The sequence below is a fragment of the Haemorhous mexicanus genome, chromosome 5, assembly GCF_027477595.1.
Source record: "Haemorhous mexicanus isolate bHaeMex1 chromosome 5, bHaeMex1.pri, whole genome shotgun sequence".
NCBI classification, from domain to species: Eukaryota; Metazoa; Chordata; class Aves; order Passeriformes; family Fringillidae; genus Haemorhous; species Haemorhous mexicanus.
Window position 1 is genome coordinate 41,913,147 of NC_082345.1, and position 15,031 is coordinate 41,928,177.

General features: G+C 41.1%; 1 long non-coding RNA gene across 5 annotated transcripts; it reads left to right on the top strand.

The window, feature by feature from the left end:
- The first annotated feature begins 143 nt into the window (after positions 1–143).
- LOC132327618 (uncharacterized) lies at positions 144–13,093 on the top strand. Of its 5 annotated transcripts, none has more exons than XR_009486564.1 (3): positions 144–357; positions 6,520–6,587; positions 9,362–13,093. It is a non-coding gene; the product is annotated as an uncharacterized LOC132327618 (long non-coding RNA). The 5 variants fall into 5 exon arrangements; XR_009486565.1 differs by lacking the exon at positions 6,520–6,587 and having other exon boundaries at positions 9,362–9,684; positions 10,882–13,093; XR_009486566.1 differs by having other exon boundaries at positions 144–335.
- Positions 13,094–15,031: the final 1,938 nt, after the last annotated feature.

Consider the following 15,031-nt stretch of genomic DNA (forward strand, 5'->3'; position numbering starts at 1 on the left):
CCGGGCGCCGCACGTCCGCCCGCCCGCCCTCCCATCCGCACAACGGCCGCGCCGCCCGCGCGCCCCGCCCGCACAACGGCCCCGCCGCCGGCCGCGGGGCCGGGGCGCGCCCGGCCGTTGGGCAGCGCGGCCGCACAGCCATGTTGGCCCCGGCAGGGCGGCGCGGGCACGGCGGCGGGGAGCGGCTCCGGCAGCCCCCGGCCTGGCAGCGCCCCTGTGCGCGAGGGGCAGGGGGCGATGCCCGCGGGGAAATCGGCTTGTGTGGGGGCAGAGGAGCCGGGGGATGGCCAGCTCGTCAGGCGGCGGGGACCGCTCTATCAGACCGGAAGACAAAGGTGACCCCCCGTGGGACGAGGGGTAAATAACTTGATACGCAGAGTGTTTAAGTGAAAACTTTTTTTAAAAAGAGGGGAAAAGAAGCTTTTGGGATTGCCCTGGAGGCGTAAGTGTTTCAGCCTAGAATGAGAGTGCGAGGGGCGTTATTGGCCTTGTTTTGCAAACTGCACGACGTGCTTTGTGGAGTACAATGCTTTGAATTCCTGGTTTGTCAGCTCGAACGTCATTGCTGACAAAAATAGAAGACTAAGCATTTGCCCCGCTTGGAACCGCGTTGAAGTGAACTGTCCTACCTATGCTCAACCCTTTTTGAAGTCCATACAGACCTCGCAGGTTTTTCTTTTGAAACAGCTGGTAGACGTATAGACAGACCTCCCTTCATCCCCTTCCACAGAATAATTAATCTCTCCCCTTTCCCTATGTCTAAGCAAGAAACAAAACTAAATAAATCCAAACCTTTGCCTCTTCCAGTGCCATATACACGCATAAGCAAAGACGTTTCCTGTACTGATACAAAGAAATAAACAATTTCCCTAACCCCTCCTGTCACATAGAGAAAACAATCACACCCACCTAATCTTTTCCCTCCACTGACGCTGAAAGAAAGCTTTGTCTTCCGCAATATCCCCCCAGATGTCCACAGGCACTCCCAATGTCCGTTCCCATTGGCTGCCAGGTGTATAAATGATGGTTTTTGATTAGTTTCTGTATTTTCTCATCATTTTCACAAGCAGTGCATGCACATCAAAGGTATCTGCGTATCAAACGCTCTGATAACATTAGTCTTCTGAGATACCTTAAATGTTTCAGGAATGGCAGAAAAAAAAAAATACCTTTCTAGTTAGTCCAGGGAGGGGTGGAGGGGAAGCTTGTTCATGCTCAGGCTAGATTAAAAGTGGAATTGATACAAATTATCTTTTCACAGGGCTTCCAGGAGTTCTTTATCTTGAATGATGTGTCTTTTCTGACTGTCAGTGTCACAGATGGTTTCATGCATGTTCAGAGGTTGCACCTAAACACTGAGATAAGACAAAGCCCTCCAAATTGTCCTGATTCAACCCCTTTCCAGTCGAGCACACCGTCCACAGTATGCTTTCAACAGTTTATTCAAACCCTCTTGGACTGCTATGAAGACTATGTAAAAAATGGAGCTAGTCTATCACATAGTAAACAGTATTTAAATCAACTCAATGGGGCACATTAGGGTGGTGCCTGTCCAGCTATTCTCTTTCTAAGACTGTGTGCGCTGTAAGCATTAGTCTTGAATCCTGTGAGTGGCCTTGGGCCTGCTTGGATGCCTTTCTTTCTCTGTCTCTTTCTCCATCTGCAGCCCATCCCAACATTTGCTGTCAAGGATAGTACCTGATGGAGTCTGAATTGCAACTCAAGGGCAAGCCCACCTTGATTCTTTCTGAATGCAATGCAAGAAACCTCAGTTTAAAAGCCCCTTTCATGCAGAATTTAGATTGATAAAGAGGAGGAACATGCTAATATAATCGCAAAATACCATGGCTGCAAATAGCAATGCCTTTAACAGCTCTCTTTAAAATCATAGAGGCAGATATGCAAAGAAAAGAAGAAAGCAAAACCCAAATACTCAAAGACAAAGCAAAGGTTAATTATTTCATGGCCAAGCCTTACACTCAGAAATCTGAACTATTTCCTGTTGAGTGTCCACAAGACTTTCTTCTTTGTGATACCGACCATACTGAGCATATCAGCCTGTTCCAGACCAGTGCTACATAGGATGAGATCAACAGGCTTCAGTTCCCAAGACAGAAATAAGTGTTAGGCACCTGACAGGAGAAAGTGCACAGTGCTCAGAAATTAGAGAGTAAAATGAGTCAGGATTTTATTGGTCCTTTTCCCTGCTCACTCAGCTTTTATTACTCAAAGGTTTGAACTAACCTGTAACGATAGCAGATTAGTCTTCCCTTTCTTGCAAACAAATCCACTGAGTATTCATGAGTGACAGACTACTTGGAATCATGGAATAGCTTAGGTTGGGAGGGACTTTTAAAGGCCTCTAGTCCAACCCCCTGCAATGAGCAGGGGCAGTTTCAACTAGATCAGGTTTCTCAGAGCCCTATCCAACTGGACCTTGAATGTTTTCAGGGATGGAGCATCCTCACATCTCTAGTGGTACCAACTGAGGGTACCACTAGAAACTGAGGGTTTCATCACCCTTGTAATAGATTTCTTCCTCATATCTAGTCTGAATCTATCCCCACTGAGTATAAAAATTGTACCCCTTGTCCTGTTGCAACAGGTCCTACCAAAAAGGTTGTCCCCATCATTCTTATAAGTCCCTATTAAGTGTCAAAAGGCCACAATAAGGTTTCCCTGGAGCCTTTTCTTCTCCAGGCTGAACAACCCTGCCTGTCTCAGCCTGTCTTCACAGTGGAGATACTCCATTCCTCTGGTCATTTTTGTGGTCTTCCTCTGGACCCACTCCAACAGGCCCAGCTGGTAATTACAAGGGACTTGTAAGGTAGTGTCATCAAAGCAGATGTTTTTAAGAGAAGTATCTGAAAACTTTATTTCCAGACAGGTATCCAAGGAGGCCTGTTGACTGTAAAGTGCCAGCTCAGTGGGACAGAGGCAGTAACTGGTTCTGTACCACAGTGGGCACCAAGGGAATAAGGTGAAGGGGCAGTTGGAAGTGCTGGGGACAGTCAGAAGGCTGCTTGCCACAGCTATTTTGGAGAGGTTTAGGTTGGTTTGTTACAGATATCATCCTCCCATGATAAACTGCACCAAGTGTTCCGGTACAAAAACTAACAACTATTTGGAAAAATAAAGTTGCAAAACTGTTAAATTGCAAAATTAAAATTCATTAAAAAAAAAAAGCCCAACAGAACCAGCGCATTCTAGAATAAAACCTGGTAACTGTAATACCTTGTCTAAAAGCGTTCCTGCCCACACAGAACATTAAAATGCATTATTGAAGATACTATTCTAGTAGTGTGGAGAGACACAGAGCATTCTGTGTTTCTTGAGCCATTCAGTCCGGCCCTTGTGACCAAGACAGATATTAATTCTAAGCAGACTGTGAAGGGTTGCTGAGGTCTGTTTGTCGGGCTGCCTGGGGACCCAGTTCATATCTAGTTGCCTTGTTAGAGCACTGTACCTCCTTAGCAGCCCTGTGAGATCTCCTATGCCAGTTCACTTACCTCTTCAAAGTAGACGGGTTAGGGTTTAATTAAGTGGGGCTTTGGTATGTAGTTGTAGGGCAAGCAAGGCTGGCTGGTCAGTCACAAAGCATCTCTGCCACTGTGTATTAGCAAATGCCTATGTGGTCAGGCAGCAGGGAATTCCTGAGAAGCCATGCGTGTCCAAAGCTGTGATGATGACACTGTGGGACTCCCACAGTGACAAGTGCAACGATTGCTCAGCACCTTGCTATGCTATGTCCATTCTCACCAGGCACAGCAAGCTACTTTGGCTGTAGATAAATCACACTAGGTAAAGCAAATACAGGGCTCCTCAAACATCAGGGGATTGAAGAACATGGCACTTAGTGGCATGGCTTAGTGATAGACTTGGAACTGTTAGATTAGCTTTTGGATTTGGTTAACTTGAGGATCTTTTCCAACCTAAATGATTCCATGATTCTATGAGAAGTAGAGGTCAGACAAGCCTAGAACACAGAAAGTAAAAATGTGGTTTTCTGCCACCTTTTAATCATCCCCTCCTACTAATCAGAATTTGCATGAAGGAGGATTTTTACTAATTCTCAACATGTTTTAAAAGGTTCTTGTGAAGCAGGCCTTAAATGCTGAGCTGGAGACATTAAAACACTAGAATATGTCTCACCATTAATTAAACATGGAGCCAAGCCTGTTGTCTCAGCCAGTAACATGTATTTTAAATGTAAACCCTTAAGCCTGGTAAGTGGTTGCTTCAGGATGGTGTGAACACAATCAGCACCAGGTTCTTGTTAATTTGTTGTGGATAATTTAGGCATGAGCAGGACTGTGTATACTACAGTGTTGTCTTTTGGCAGATCATTCTGAGAGCAGTGTAGGCACTTTAAAATACAGCAACCTACAAATACTAGCACTGCAGATGGAAAGCACACCAGTCAGGACTCAAATAGCTCTCAAACATGCACTTCACTTTGTGGTACACATATAAGGTTTGCAACTCCACCCTCCCTCTGCCGTTCCCAGAAACAAAAAATTCCCAGCAGAGCATCTTCATTTCAATGCAGCTATAAAAGGTAAACTTATGTATTCAGAGCAAGAGTGCAGAGAGTTACTGCCACAAGTCAACTTGCTAGTACATATTCATACTGACATGAGAGTATATGAAGCTAAACTGGCTTGCCAGGTTCAGATGTTTGTTGGCCTTCATTCCAGTGTGTGTTTAGCTTAGACTTCATTCTGTGTTCAAGGGTTTAAGAACTGCTCTTTAAGAACACATAATTCACAATTTCTATTACAGTACTAAGATACAACAAAGGATATTTTAGTGGTCAGTAAGTACACCCTGAAAAGAAACTCTGAGATTCTGTAAATCTATAAACATACAAATAATTTTTACTCTTCTCCTATTACAGCTATTTTGTGGGAGATTATCTCACAATATATTTTTATTTTAGTGCTGTCAAATTGCATATTAAGTAAAATACTTTTCTTTTTCACCAGACTATGCCAATGTTTCTCAATTTCTGTATTATATATTTCCCATATAACATCTGGATTCTTATAGTATTAATATCATTAGAACATTAGAGTAACTCCTTTGTGTATACTCCCAGCATGTCTAATGGGAGGAGAAAGATTCCTGTTTTCCTGTCTCATCCAGCAGAAGCAATTCTGATGGAGTCATTCGAGTAGCATTAATGTAAAACTAATCTCAGGAAAAACGCCTAATGGTGGATGAATCTTTTCAGCTGAAGCACTTTCTTTATGTACTCAGTAGAAAAGTGAACCTCTGGAATAAGAAAAGAAAAATTATGTGTCTTTGGCTCTTCTTCTCTGGACCCTTCCCACCATGTCGTGAAGCTTCTCTGTTGCCCCAGCTACACAAATAAGGAAGATGTGATAATTGCAGACATAAATTAAAACTACTGTCTCTCCTCTCACTTGAATGTTAGTCTTTGCTAAGAAGGTCCCATAAAACAACTGTTACTGCAAGTTTAGTTTGCAGATGATACCTAGGATTTCTACCAAGATGTTTCAGAGAGAAATCACACACTTGTTAAACCTTATGTCATTTTTGAATTGTTTCCTATTTTAACCACCTTGAAAGTCAATATAGAAGCTTGGTGTAATCTTTCTTGCACTCATTGTGTGGGCTATTCTGTTTCAAAACCAGCTGTTCACACATGGGGTTAGTTCCAGCTGTTGAAACACTGGTAACTTTTGCTTGTCCAATTCCACATGTGAAATGAAACAGACTTAACTTTAGAGGGTTTGTGGGACTCAGCTACTCTTCACAGCAGTGTTTCATAGAAGCTAGGATTTCATTCTGTCAGGTGCTGAGAAGTTTCAGCTCCCCTGAATCAGAGAGCCCAATATCTCATAGGGTGTACTGAAATTGAGAAATTACATATCTCACTCACTTGTAATAAAGCTCATTAAAATTATTAAAATCGCTGCCCTATGAAAGCACAAAACTGAGGCATAATTAAAAGATAATGGGTCAGAGTAACTCAGAATCCAGAAGGAGCTCTGACCAAGTTATTTTCCTCACCCAGGCTTTCTCTGGGAAGAATTTATTTATAGTAAAAGGAAAATGAATCATTAAGTCCCAGGGTCTGAGCATTATATTATTAACTAGTATAATCTACTGTCATGATTTACATGGTGACTTTTGAGCTAGACCATGAGCCACCTGCTGAAAAGCAAAATTAAGGCTACATGCTGGGAAAGCGCTTTCTCATTAAAATATAATCAAGGTTTGTTAGGGCAACAAAAAAAGAACCAACCTGATGTGCTAAATTAAACTGAGTGAGAACTGAAGGTATCAGACAGCTGTCAAGGGTTCTTCAGCTCCCTCTTTTGCAGGGTGTAAACCCTACATGGGCTGACCATGGGAAACACAGACTGCATCTCTTGAATGTGTGTGAAAAAAGCCCCTGGCCATGTTTCCTACTAATAGTATGTGCAACTTTGTGCAACATGTGATACTTTTTCTTCTGTAATGAGCCTCCTTACCTTTCTCCATTGATCGCAGAATTGTAAAAAAGAATTTCAAGTGAGCATGGTCTGGCTGATATTTGAATAACAAGAAGGGATGTGCAGGTATGTACTTATAGTGTGGAGAGAAAGTTAAGAGGGATCTTCTCAGTGTTCCCTTCTGTACCTTAGTACTGTTCCTTTGGTGTGGAAGTACCCTTAGCTGTCCAGCCTCTCATTTATACTGCTGTGTGAATGCTTGGAGGATGTGTGTATTCAGGTGTGAAGGGTGGGAAAAGAAGAATAGAAAATACATTATGTGAAAATGAAACAGAGGCTTTAATTTACTATCATCATTTCTAATTTCCTTCCAAAGGAATAAATGTGCATATTAACACACAAATAGTTCACAATAAATTCAGAAAATTGAAACTTAAAATGATTGTATAATTTGGAAAATTAAGTAAACAAAGGAAAATTCCTGCAGGCATTCTACAGATAGAGAAAAAGAGAAAAGAGGCCCAAGGGGACACTTCAGTATGTTGCTATTTTATTAGTAAAATTAATCCCAGTGATTTCAAAAAGACCATTCACACACAGTTCCACCTTTAATTAGGATCCCAGCTTTAAATTATAGAACACTTTTTTTTGCTTAGCTGAGATATTAATTATAATTTGCAGAAAGGCAGAGTTGCTACCCACAGGTAACTCCCTATAAATCTATTTAGTTGTGTGTGAAATGGGTAACATTAGCATGAGGGGCTAGGCCTAATAAGTAGGCAGCTCATAAAAGGAAATCATGTAGAAATGGCAGAAACTCTTCGTGCCAATTCCCATTCCAGTGCCTGGCAAAGTGTGCTGGGGTGTCAAGGCAGAGACAGAAACCATAGGTGACACAAATACCCAGGAGATTTCCCCCTGCATGAGCTGGCCAATTCAAGAACATCTGAAGGTTCTTTAGAGAAGAAGAGTCACTGTCATCACAGTTCTCTTCTGTACAGTAAAATAATGGCAAAAGCACTCATTTGGCAAAGTTCAGTGTGTTGGACCTTCAGCTTCTGAAGGAGTGCGACAAACTATAAGCTGCTGAATCTGGAAACAGGAATTCATGACTCACTGGGTCAGAGAGAGAAAGTGTTTCAAAGAGAAATTAAAGATGAGAAAGACTACTGCTGTGAGGTTAGACTTTAGAAGTGTGTTTTTAATGTTGCATAAAGCACAGTAATATTCTGTCTCCCCAGTCCAGTCACACAATATGCAAAGTTTTGGTGAATATTTTGAATCAAGTGAGTATTTTCAAATAATGTTTAACTTCAGTTTGTAAAGGCTAATGATCTGTTTCTGTAAACATAAAACACACTGGAAAACAGGCAGTAAAAAGCCAAGAGGCAATAAAGGAAGAAAACAAGGGTAGGAAACATAGCATGAAAAAGATTATGAAAAGCCATATATATATAAAGAAAAGAGGATGAAATAAAGCAGCTAAACACAATCATCTTTTATTTTCTGACATTAGCTTCCTGGTAGTGTGACCTTTGCCTTTTTCTGTCTCTCCATTCAATGCTGTTTTCACTTGTGCTCTCCTCTTTTAATTCAATGTTTCATCTCCTTCTGGTCTTTGTTTGCCCTCCTAGTATTGTCTTTCTGTCAGTGAGGAGGCTGCAGGTGGGCCACACCTGTCTGTGGCCCAACAAGTGATGCCATCACAGGGCTGTTCCCTTCCAGGAATTAGTGGGTGAAGATCGGAGTCCTGCTGTTTGCTGGGCATCAGCTAAGGAAAAGGAGAGCTGAAAGTGTGAAAGAATGACTAGACACTGTCAGTGGTCTTAAGAGTGCTGAGCAAAGTTTCTGGGGGTTTTTCCTGAATGAAAATAACCTGCCTCTTCAGTTTCTTTCCTGAGGACTCTGTGCTAGTCCTGCCCCTTGAACTGCAGAATTTGTGTCTGGGGCATTTACCCATGAGAGTTGTTGCAGCACAAGGGAGCACAGGGGAATGGGAACCCAGCTACAGACATCCTGTTGGCAAGGGAGTTGGGGCTCTGATAGGTAAATTAAAAAAAAAGAAAAAGTAAATTTAAATTTTCTAATTAACTGATTTACTGAAAGCCCTTCAGGTCAGCCAATTTTTGCTAAATCCATATTTTGTTTTATTTTATTGTCTATTTTTCTCTGGGTCCTTCCTTCCCCCCCACCCAACTTAATAGATTTATCCAGTCTGCAGTTGTAGGGTTAAGTTTTTCCCACACGCTCAAGTCCTCTGCTTCCACTGCTATGCTTTTTGTTGGCATGGAGGACTATAAAATGAATGCTACCCTGGCAGCTGGTTGCTCATTGTTGCAATGACATCTTCCCAGTTAGCCTTCTGGGTAAGATTTTCACCTTGCATTTCAATTGCTCTGCTCAGTAACACACACCAAGCTTCTTGTCACTGTGAGATAAGCAGGATAGCATTAAGGATTCCACATTCCCAAGAAACACTTGTTGCAAATTGACAACAATTCAGAGCATCTCAAAATGGCATAGTCAAAGAAATTAATTCCTAAACCACTATATACACAAAGATTCATTCAGACAGCAAAAAGATGTCTTCAACTTCTGGAAGTTTTAATGGGGTGCTAGACTGGTAACTTACCTAAACTGCAGCTTCAGGAGTATGTACTAAATGCTCTACTTCTGAGATGTGACACAGGCCATGCAATGTGAGGTTACAGCACATGTCTAAGACATCTTCAGTACCTGGGGAGTGTCACTGGACAGAGAGGTAATACAGATATTCTGCTAAAATGGAAGTGAAAACATTTTTTTTAATATCAAGTGCTCCTCTCTGGCTTTTTAATGAAGGAATTCAGTATTGATATTTGCCGCTAACTTTTTCTTTCTTTTTTTTTTTTTTATTTTAGAGATGGAAGTATCTGTTGGCAAACTGCCAGAATCACAAGATGCAAACCAGAGGACCAGAGGCACAGGAGCTGATAGAAGGGGACCACAAATCTCCCAAGGATAGATGATTATTATTATTAGAATGTATTTTTAAAAATAATTTTCCTCTTTTGGCTTTTAGCCAAACTTGTTTGCTGCCTCCAAGACATAAAATAGAAACTCCACACTGCTCCACACTTTTTCCAAACTCCTGCAAGAATCCAAGATTCGTACATTTCCTAGGGTTTTCCCATGGCATTCATTTCAGAAGAGCTTTCCCTTTTCAGACTTAAAGTACAAAGAGGTATGCACACTGCTTCATATATGTGCATACTTAATTCTTTTAATTGAAAGATAAGCAATCAAAATGTGTTGATCCCTTGAGAAATAAGGTTTCTGAGTAAATATTCAACTGTCACACTATTAGATGTGCTGAAACAGCACCAGTTGAATACAACAACTCTCCCTGCTCACTTTGAGGGAGTTAATAGCAGTGGAGAGGAACTTGTTTGACAAGAAGGCCATTCATAGTGGCCGTCCCTATCAGGCAGAACACCTGATTGCTTCATGATGTTTACAGAGAAAGACAGAAATGTTTAGAAGTTTTGCTATGCAGATTAGTACAGAGAGAAGAAACTTCCTATACTTATATTCACCTATCTGAAAATTTGAACCCTATGCCCCTGTGGAGCAAAATTCTCCATGATCTACATGAAAGGGTAGCTGAGGATCAACAGAATATCTCAGCCATGAAACATGACATCCTTTGAACACATCCCCAGGAAACATTTGCTTGGGGAAAAAAAACAACAGTTAACCTCAAGCAAGCAGATCTCGCAGAAGGAGGCCTTTTTATTTCCCAGGTTGCCCAGGCACTGTGATGTGAAGTCTTTGAAATGACAGTAGCTACAAAAGACAGGAGCTCAGGCAAAGAACGTGCCCTAGGGACATGTTGTGGCTCCAGCAGCTGTGAGGAAGACATCAGCTTAGAAAACAGCACCCAACACAGCACCTCTGCCACAAGCATCAAATGGAAGAAGGCAAACCTAATTCCCAAAAAGCCAAGCCATCTACAATCGATGCACTTACTAGTAACTTGTGGAAGTTAGTTGTATGTCTATTAGTTGTATGTCTGTTAGTTGTATAAATGCTGTTCATTCAACTCACTGACTAAAACAAAATTTCTTTGACCATTCATATAAAAGCTTAAGGCATCGGGACATCAGGAGCCTCACTGAACTCCAGACTTCACATATTTGTTCTCAAAATTGCCCTTTCTTTGAGTGTTGTATATTTTATCCAGAAAATAACACTGAAGTCCAGTTTTCTGTAAGAGCAGATTTAGAATATGACAACTTCTGCTTTTGAAAGTAGATTGCTTTAGACACCTCTGGGTCTTGTTTTAAATAGAAATCACCCATGCAGTATGCTTGTCAACTTGGGCCAGACATGTCATACAAGGGTTGGTTGCATTTGGGATTTTTTTCTTTTTTTCACCTAGATATAAGCAAACCTTAATGTAGAAACTTGAAAAGCAACCAGACTACTGTCATCTTCAGTTGAGAGAAAGAAACAGAAGCACAAGACTCTGCTTGAGTTCTTCTTTCCCATATGGCTCGTAATAAGTCAAAACTGCCATTTTCTTCTCCTGAAGTTATTTTGCAGGTAATTTCTATTTTGATGCAGATCCTGGAGGATTAGATAGAACATCCTGGCGTTGCTTTTTTCATAGCAGAAGAATGACCTGTTATGACACTGACTTATATGTACCAGACATCTTGGCAAAGATGGAATTCTCTGTGCCCTGAACGGGAGTGTTCGATAGCAGCATGGTTCTGGTAGAGCTTTAGATAAATGTGCTCTCCATCCAGGTCCAATTAGGAAACACTACTTTGCTGTGCTGTCCCCAGTGATACCAGACCAGGTCAAAAGAATTACATTTCTACAGTCTGCATCTTTAAAACCGGTTTCCAGTCAGTGGTTTGATGCTTCTTAATTGGTTCATAGTGCATATAGTCGGTGCTTGCAAAAAAATTTAGATTTGTGTCGTTCAGGGTTGCATGTTTCCTTTGAGACTGACACTAATTTTAGCAGAGCCCTGGGCAAGAATAACTTGAATGCTGCAAGCCTGCATTGGGCTCTCTTCTCAACAGTGCTGTGGAGGGAGGATGTTTGCACATCCATGACAAGCCCTAACCTTTCCTCCCACTCTCAGCTTCTGTGACATTGCCCCCTCAGGCTATGATTGCCCCATCTTTTCATTTTTGAGGCTTTGCAGACTTTGATGCTGTTGCTGACAGTGCTGAAAGCCAGGAGCAGAGGAAGGATGTGGTAAGGAAGAACCATGTGCTGAGACTGAGAGGGAAACCAGGGAATTCAGTATTTGACATGGCCTGTCAGCATCAAGTGAGTGCGCAGTGTGCAGAAGGAGGTGTGGACTGAAGGAACAGGTGGAAATACTTGTGGAGCAGAGCTCTGGGAAGATGGATCTCTCCATGAATAACTAGACTGCACACCACAGTTCAGGTTTCCTATTCCATTTAGTAATACCAAGGAATCTTTGTCAGTTCCTGAAGACTTTTCCACTACATATTGGGTACCCTTTACATATGCAAAATGAAAGAATCTGGCAGGCACAAACGAGTTTGTCAGAAAGAAATTACTACTTTGTGGAAGAAGGGATTGATTCCCTAAACACAATGAGCTGTGAGAATGGGTCAGTAAGACTCATTCTCACTTTTGGTGTGAAGGAAACAAACTGCTTGGACCTCCAGGAATCTCCAGTCACACACAAGTGACACAAAAAGTTGACAGCTCTATTCGGTAATTTAGATCCTCCTGTAGGTTTTGTCTCTGTAGCCCATCTGTCAAAAAGATACAAAATGCACACATCTAACAAGATGGTGAAGTGGGAGCTGTTAAAACTGTAGACAGGAATTAGTCAAGTCTGTGCTAGCTGGTAACTTTATTCTCCTTTCTGTTACCTGTTCTTTCACTTAGCAAGCTTTCCTAATCAATGCTCTTTTATCAGAGTCTTGTCCTTGTTCTGTGTTTGAAAACCAGCTGAGATATCCTTCGTGTAACCAATCTATCAGCCGGATCTAGATCAACCATTCTATTTTCAGCCCACAGGCATTTTTCTTGTTAGACAGCTTCTGCATCTAGACCGTCTCTTCAAAGTTCATCTTGTACAACAGCAGCTGAATGGTGAGCAAGAGAAAAGGACACAAGGAAATGGAGCTATTGCCAGAAATGGAGACAACTGCAAAAGTGGGTCAAGAGAGTATTCTCCAGCAGAAGCTCTAAATCTATGAAATGGGTCAAAATGGAAATTAACCTAGAACTCTCGGCATCTACCTGGGACGAGTGCCCATCAGCACATGGATTTCAAAGCTGTTTCAAGATGCAGTGTCATAGATTTTGAATTCTTCATAAGCCCTGTGTGTTGAACTTCAGTGACTATCCCCATTTGTACAATACTTTGACTTAATTTCTGAATTTGTCTAGCTTCAACTTCCAGCAATTAGTTCTCGTCTGAAGCACTTTGTGTCTGATTTGAGTCCCCTGTATTACCAAAATTCAGCTCCCCACCTAGATTATCAAAGGCTGCTCTTACATTTGTATTGCAAACCATTTTGGTGAACTAAGTAGACAAAGTAAGATTTATTATGCATACATTCAATAAAAATATATTTCAAGACCGAAAAATAAAATACTCTGGGATATATTTATTTTTTTCAGAATGAACAGTAACTGTCCTCGCTCCTTACTGCACAGGTCAGATTTTGCTTGCTGACAGTAATTTGTGTTCTGATTGCTACTCTTTAGAGCAACCTAACATTCCTTCTGCTGATTTCAAAAATTGGATTGCTTTGATTCTTGAGAAAAATTACTTAAACTAAGAATACAAAAAACACAAGCCAAAAAAACTCACATATTTGTCTGACTTCTAGATTATATTTCACCATCCAAAGCAGAAAATAAATATGTAACTCAGAAAGTAACAAGTGACAGAAATCTTGCCTCAAAGAGCTATTAGCCATTTAGTTGTGAGCATAACTTCATTTATTTTTGTAACCCTTAATTTGATTTCAAAAGAAATGTATGATGCTGTAGCTAATTTCATCCTGATACCAAAGCTAATTTATCTTGCCATTACATGCAGCATCACATAGCTGGAAAGATTATTTTATTTAGATACAGTTATGCAAAAGTGCTCATTTTATTCTGCAGGTGTACAGGGTGTTTTCCCTGCAACTTAGAACCAGTTGATTCCATTTTGTGCCTCCCTTTTTTCAGGTCTGACCCTATTGCATTTTATTCTTAAGACAGCAACATTGGAGGTTTTAGGCACTACATTAAAAAACTCTCAAGCAAGGGAAATAAAATCCTTATTTGTAAAAAATAAAGTTATTTGTTTAGTAGTGATTTTATATTTCATATACCACAGTCAGACCAAAAAGATGTTGAGAGTAAAGGTGTAAAATATGCGATATACATCATATAATTATGTAATTGGATAATGTACATTCAACAAATTCCAGCCAATGAGAGGAAAAAGAACACATAAATGACGCAAGCATCTTTTCAACACCAGAACATAAATCAAGAACAGCCTTTAAGAACTATGTTAAGTATTATATCTTTGTTTTCCACTGCTTCTAGAAAATCTTTATGTAACTGAGGTAGTTTTAGGTAAACAAAAGTACCAGAATACAAGAAAAACATTTTCTGCAGGTACTCACAAACTAAGAACAATCAAAAGCAGTAGCAGCAGTAGCAGCAACAAAAATAGAGAATGTCTATCAACAAAATAGAGAATGTTTATCCTTCATGCTTCCAGAAGCTTTTTTAATGTAGAGTAAAAGAAGGGTGAAATTCAAAACCAAGTGCTTAGCAGGTGAAAAATATATTAACTCACCACGATTGCTTGCCAGTGTTTGTGGACATGAATGGGACCAGACGAAGTACACTGAGACCACTTTGTGTGACTTCACACAACCATGGCAGTGAGAAAGAACTCACTCACAGAGGCTATAGTCATTATTTATACCTTATTGAGACCTCTCTTCACAGCCAGGGGAGAGATTAATATCAATGGGAGTTAGGCTTGCAAGTATCCAGAGGTACACTGGGAAATACGAATTGAAATAAGATATGTGAAGGAGGGGAACAAATGTATGTATTACAAAGCATTTCAGATCAGACATTTACAAATTAATAATGTGGTATTGGCTATTCAGGCATTACTAGGAAATAAAGAGAAACTTCAGTCTCCCGATTGCCTCTCCTCTTTCTGTCAATAAGCCAGGCATCAGCAAACCCCCAGACCCAGAAAGGCACCATCATCTCTTTGGCTTCCTGCCAGAGCTTCTCACACTTTGGGGGAAGGCTGAGAGCAGGAATGGAGCAGAACACATGCTAACACGCCCAGAGGGCACTTGTTGCATGAAAAAAAGATCCAGAAGTCTCCTGAGGGAGTCTCACACTTTTTCTTGAAGGGTCGGAGTGTTTCTGATTGAGCTTGGCCTGGTCTGACCAGGCTTGGCAGGGGCATAGAGCAGGGCTGTTGAGCCCTCAGGAGGTCCTGGAAGCAGTCTGTCAGATGGACACAGAGACTCACGTGGCTCTGAGAGCTGATATTCCAAAAG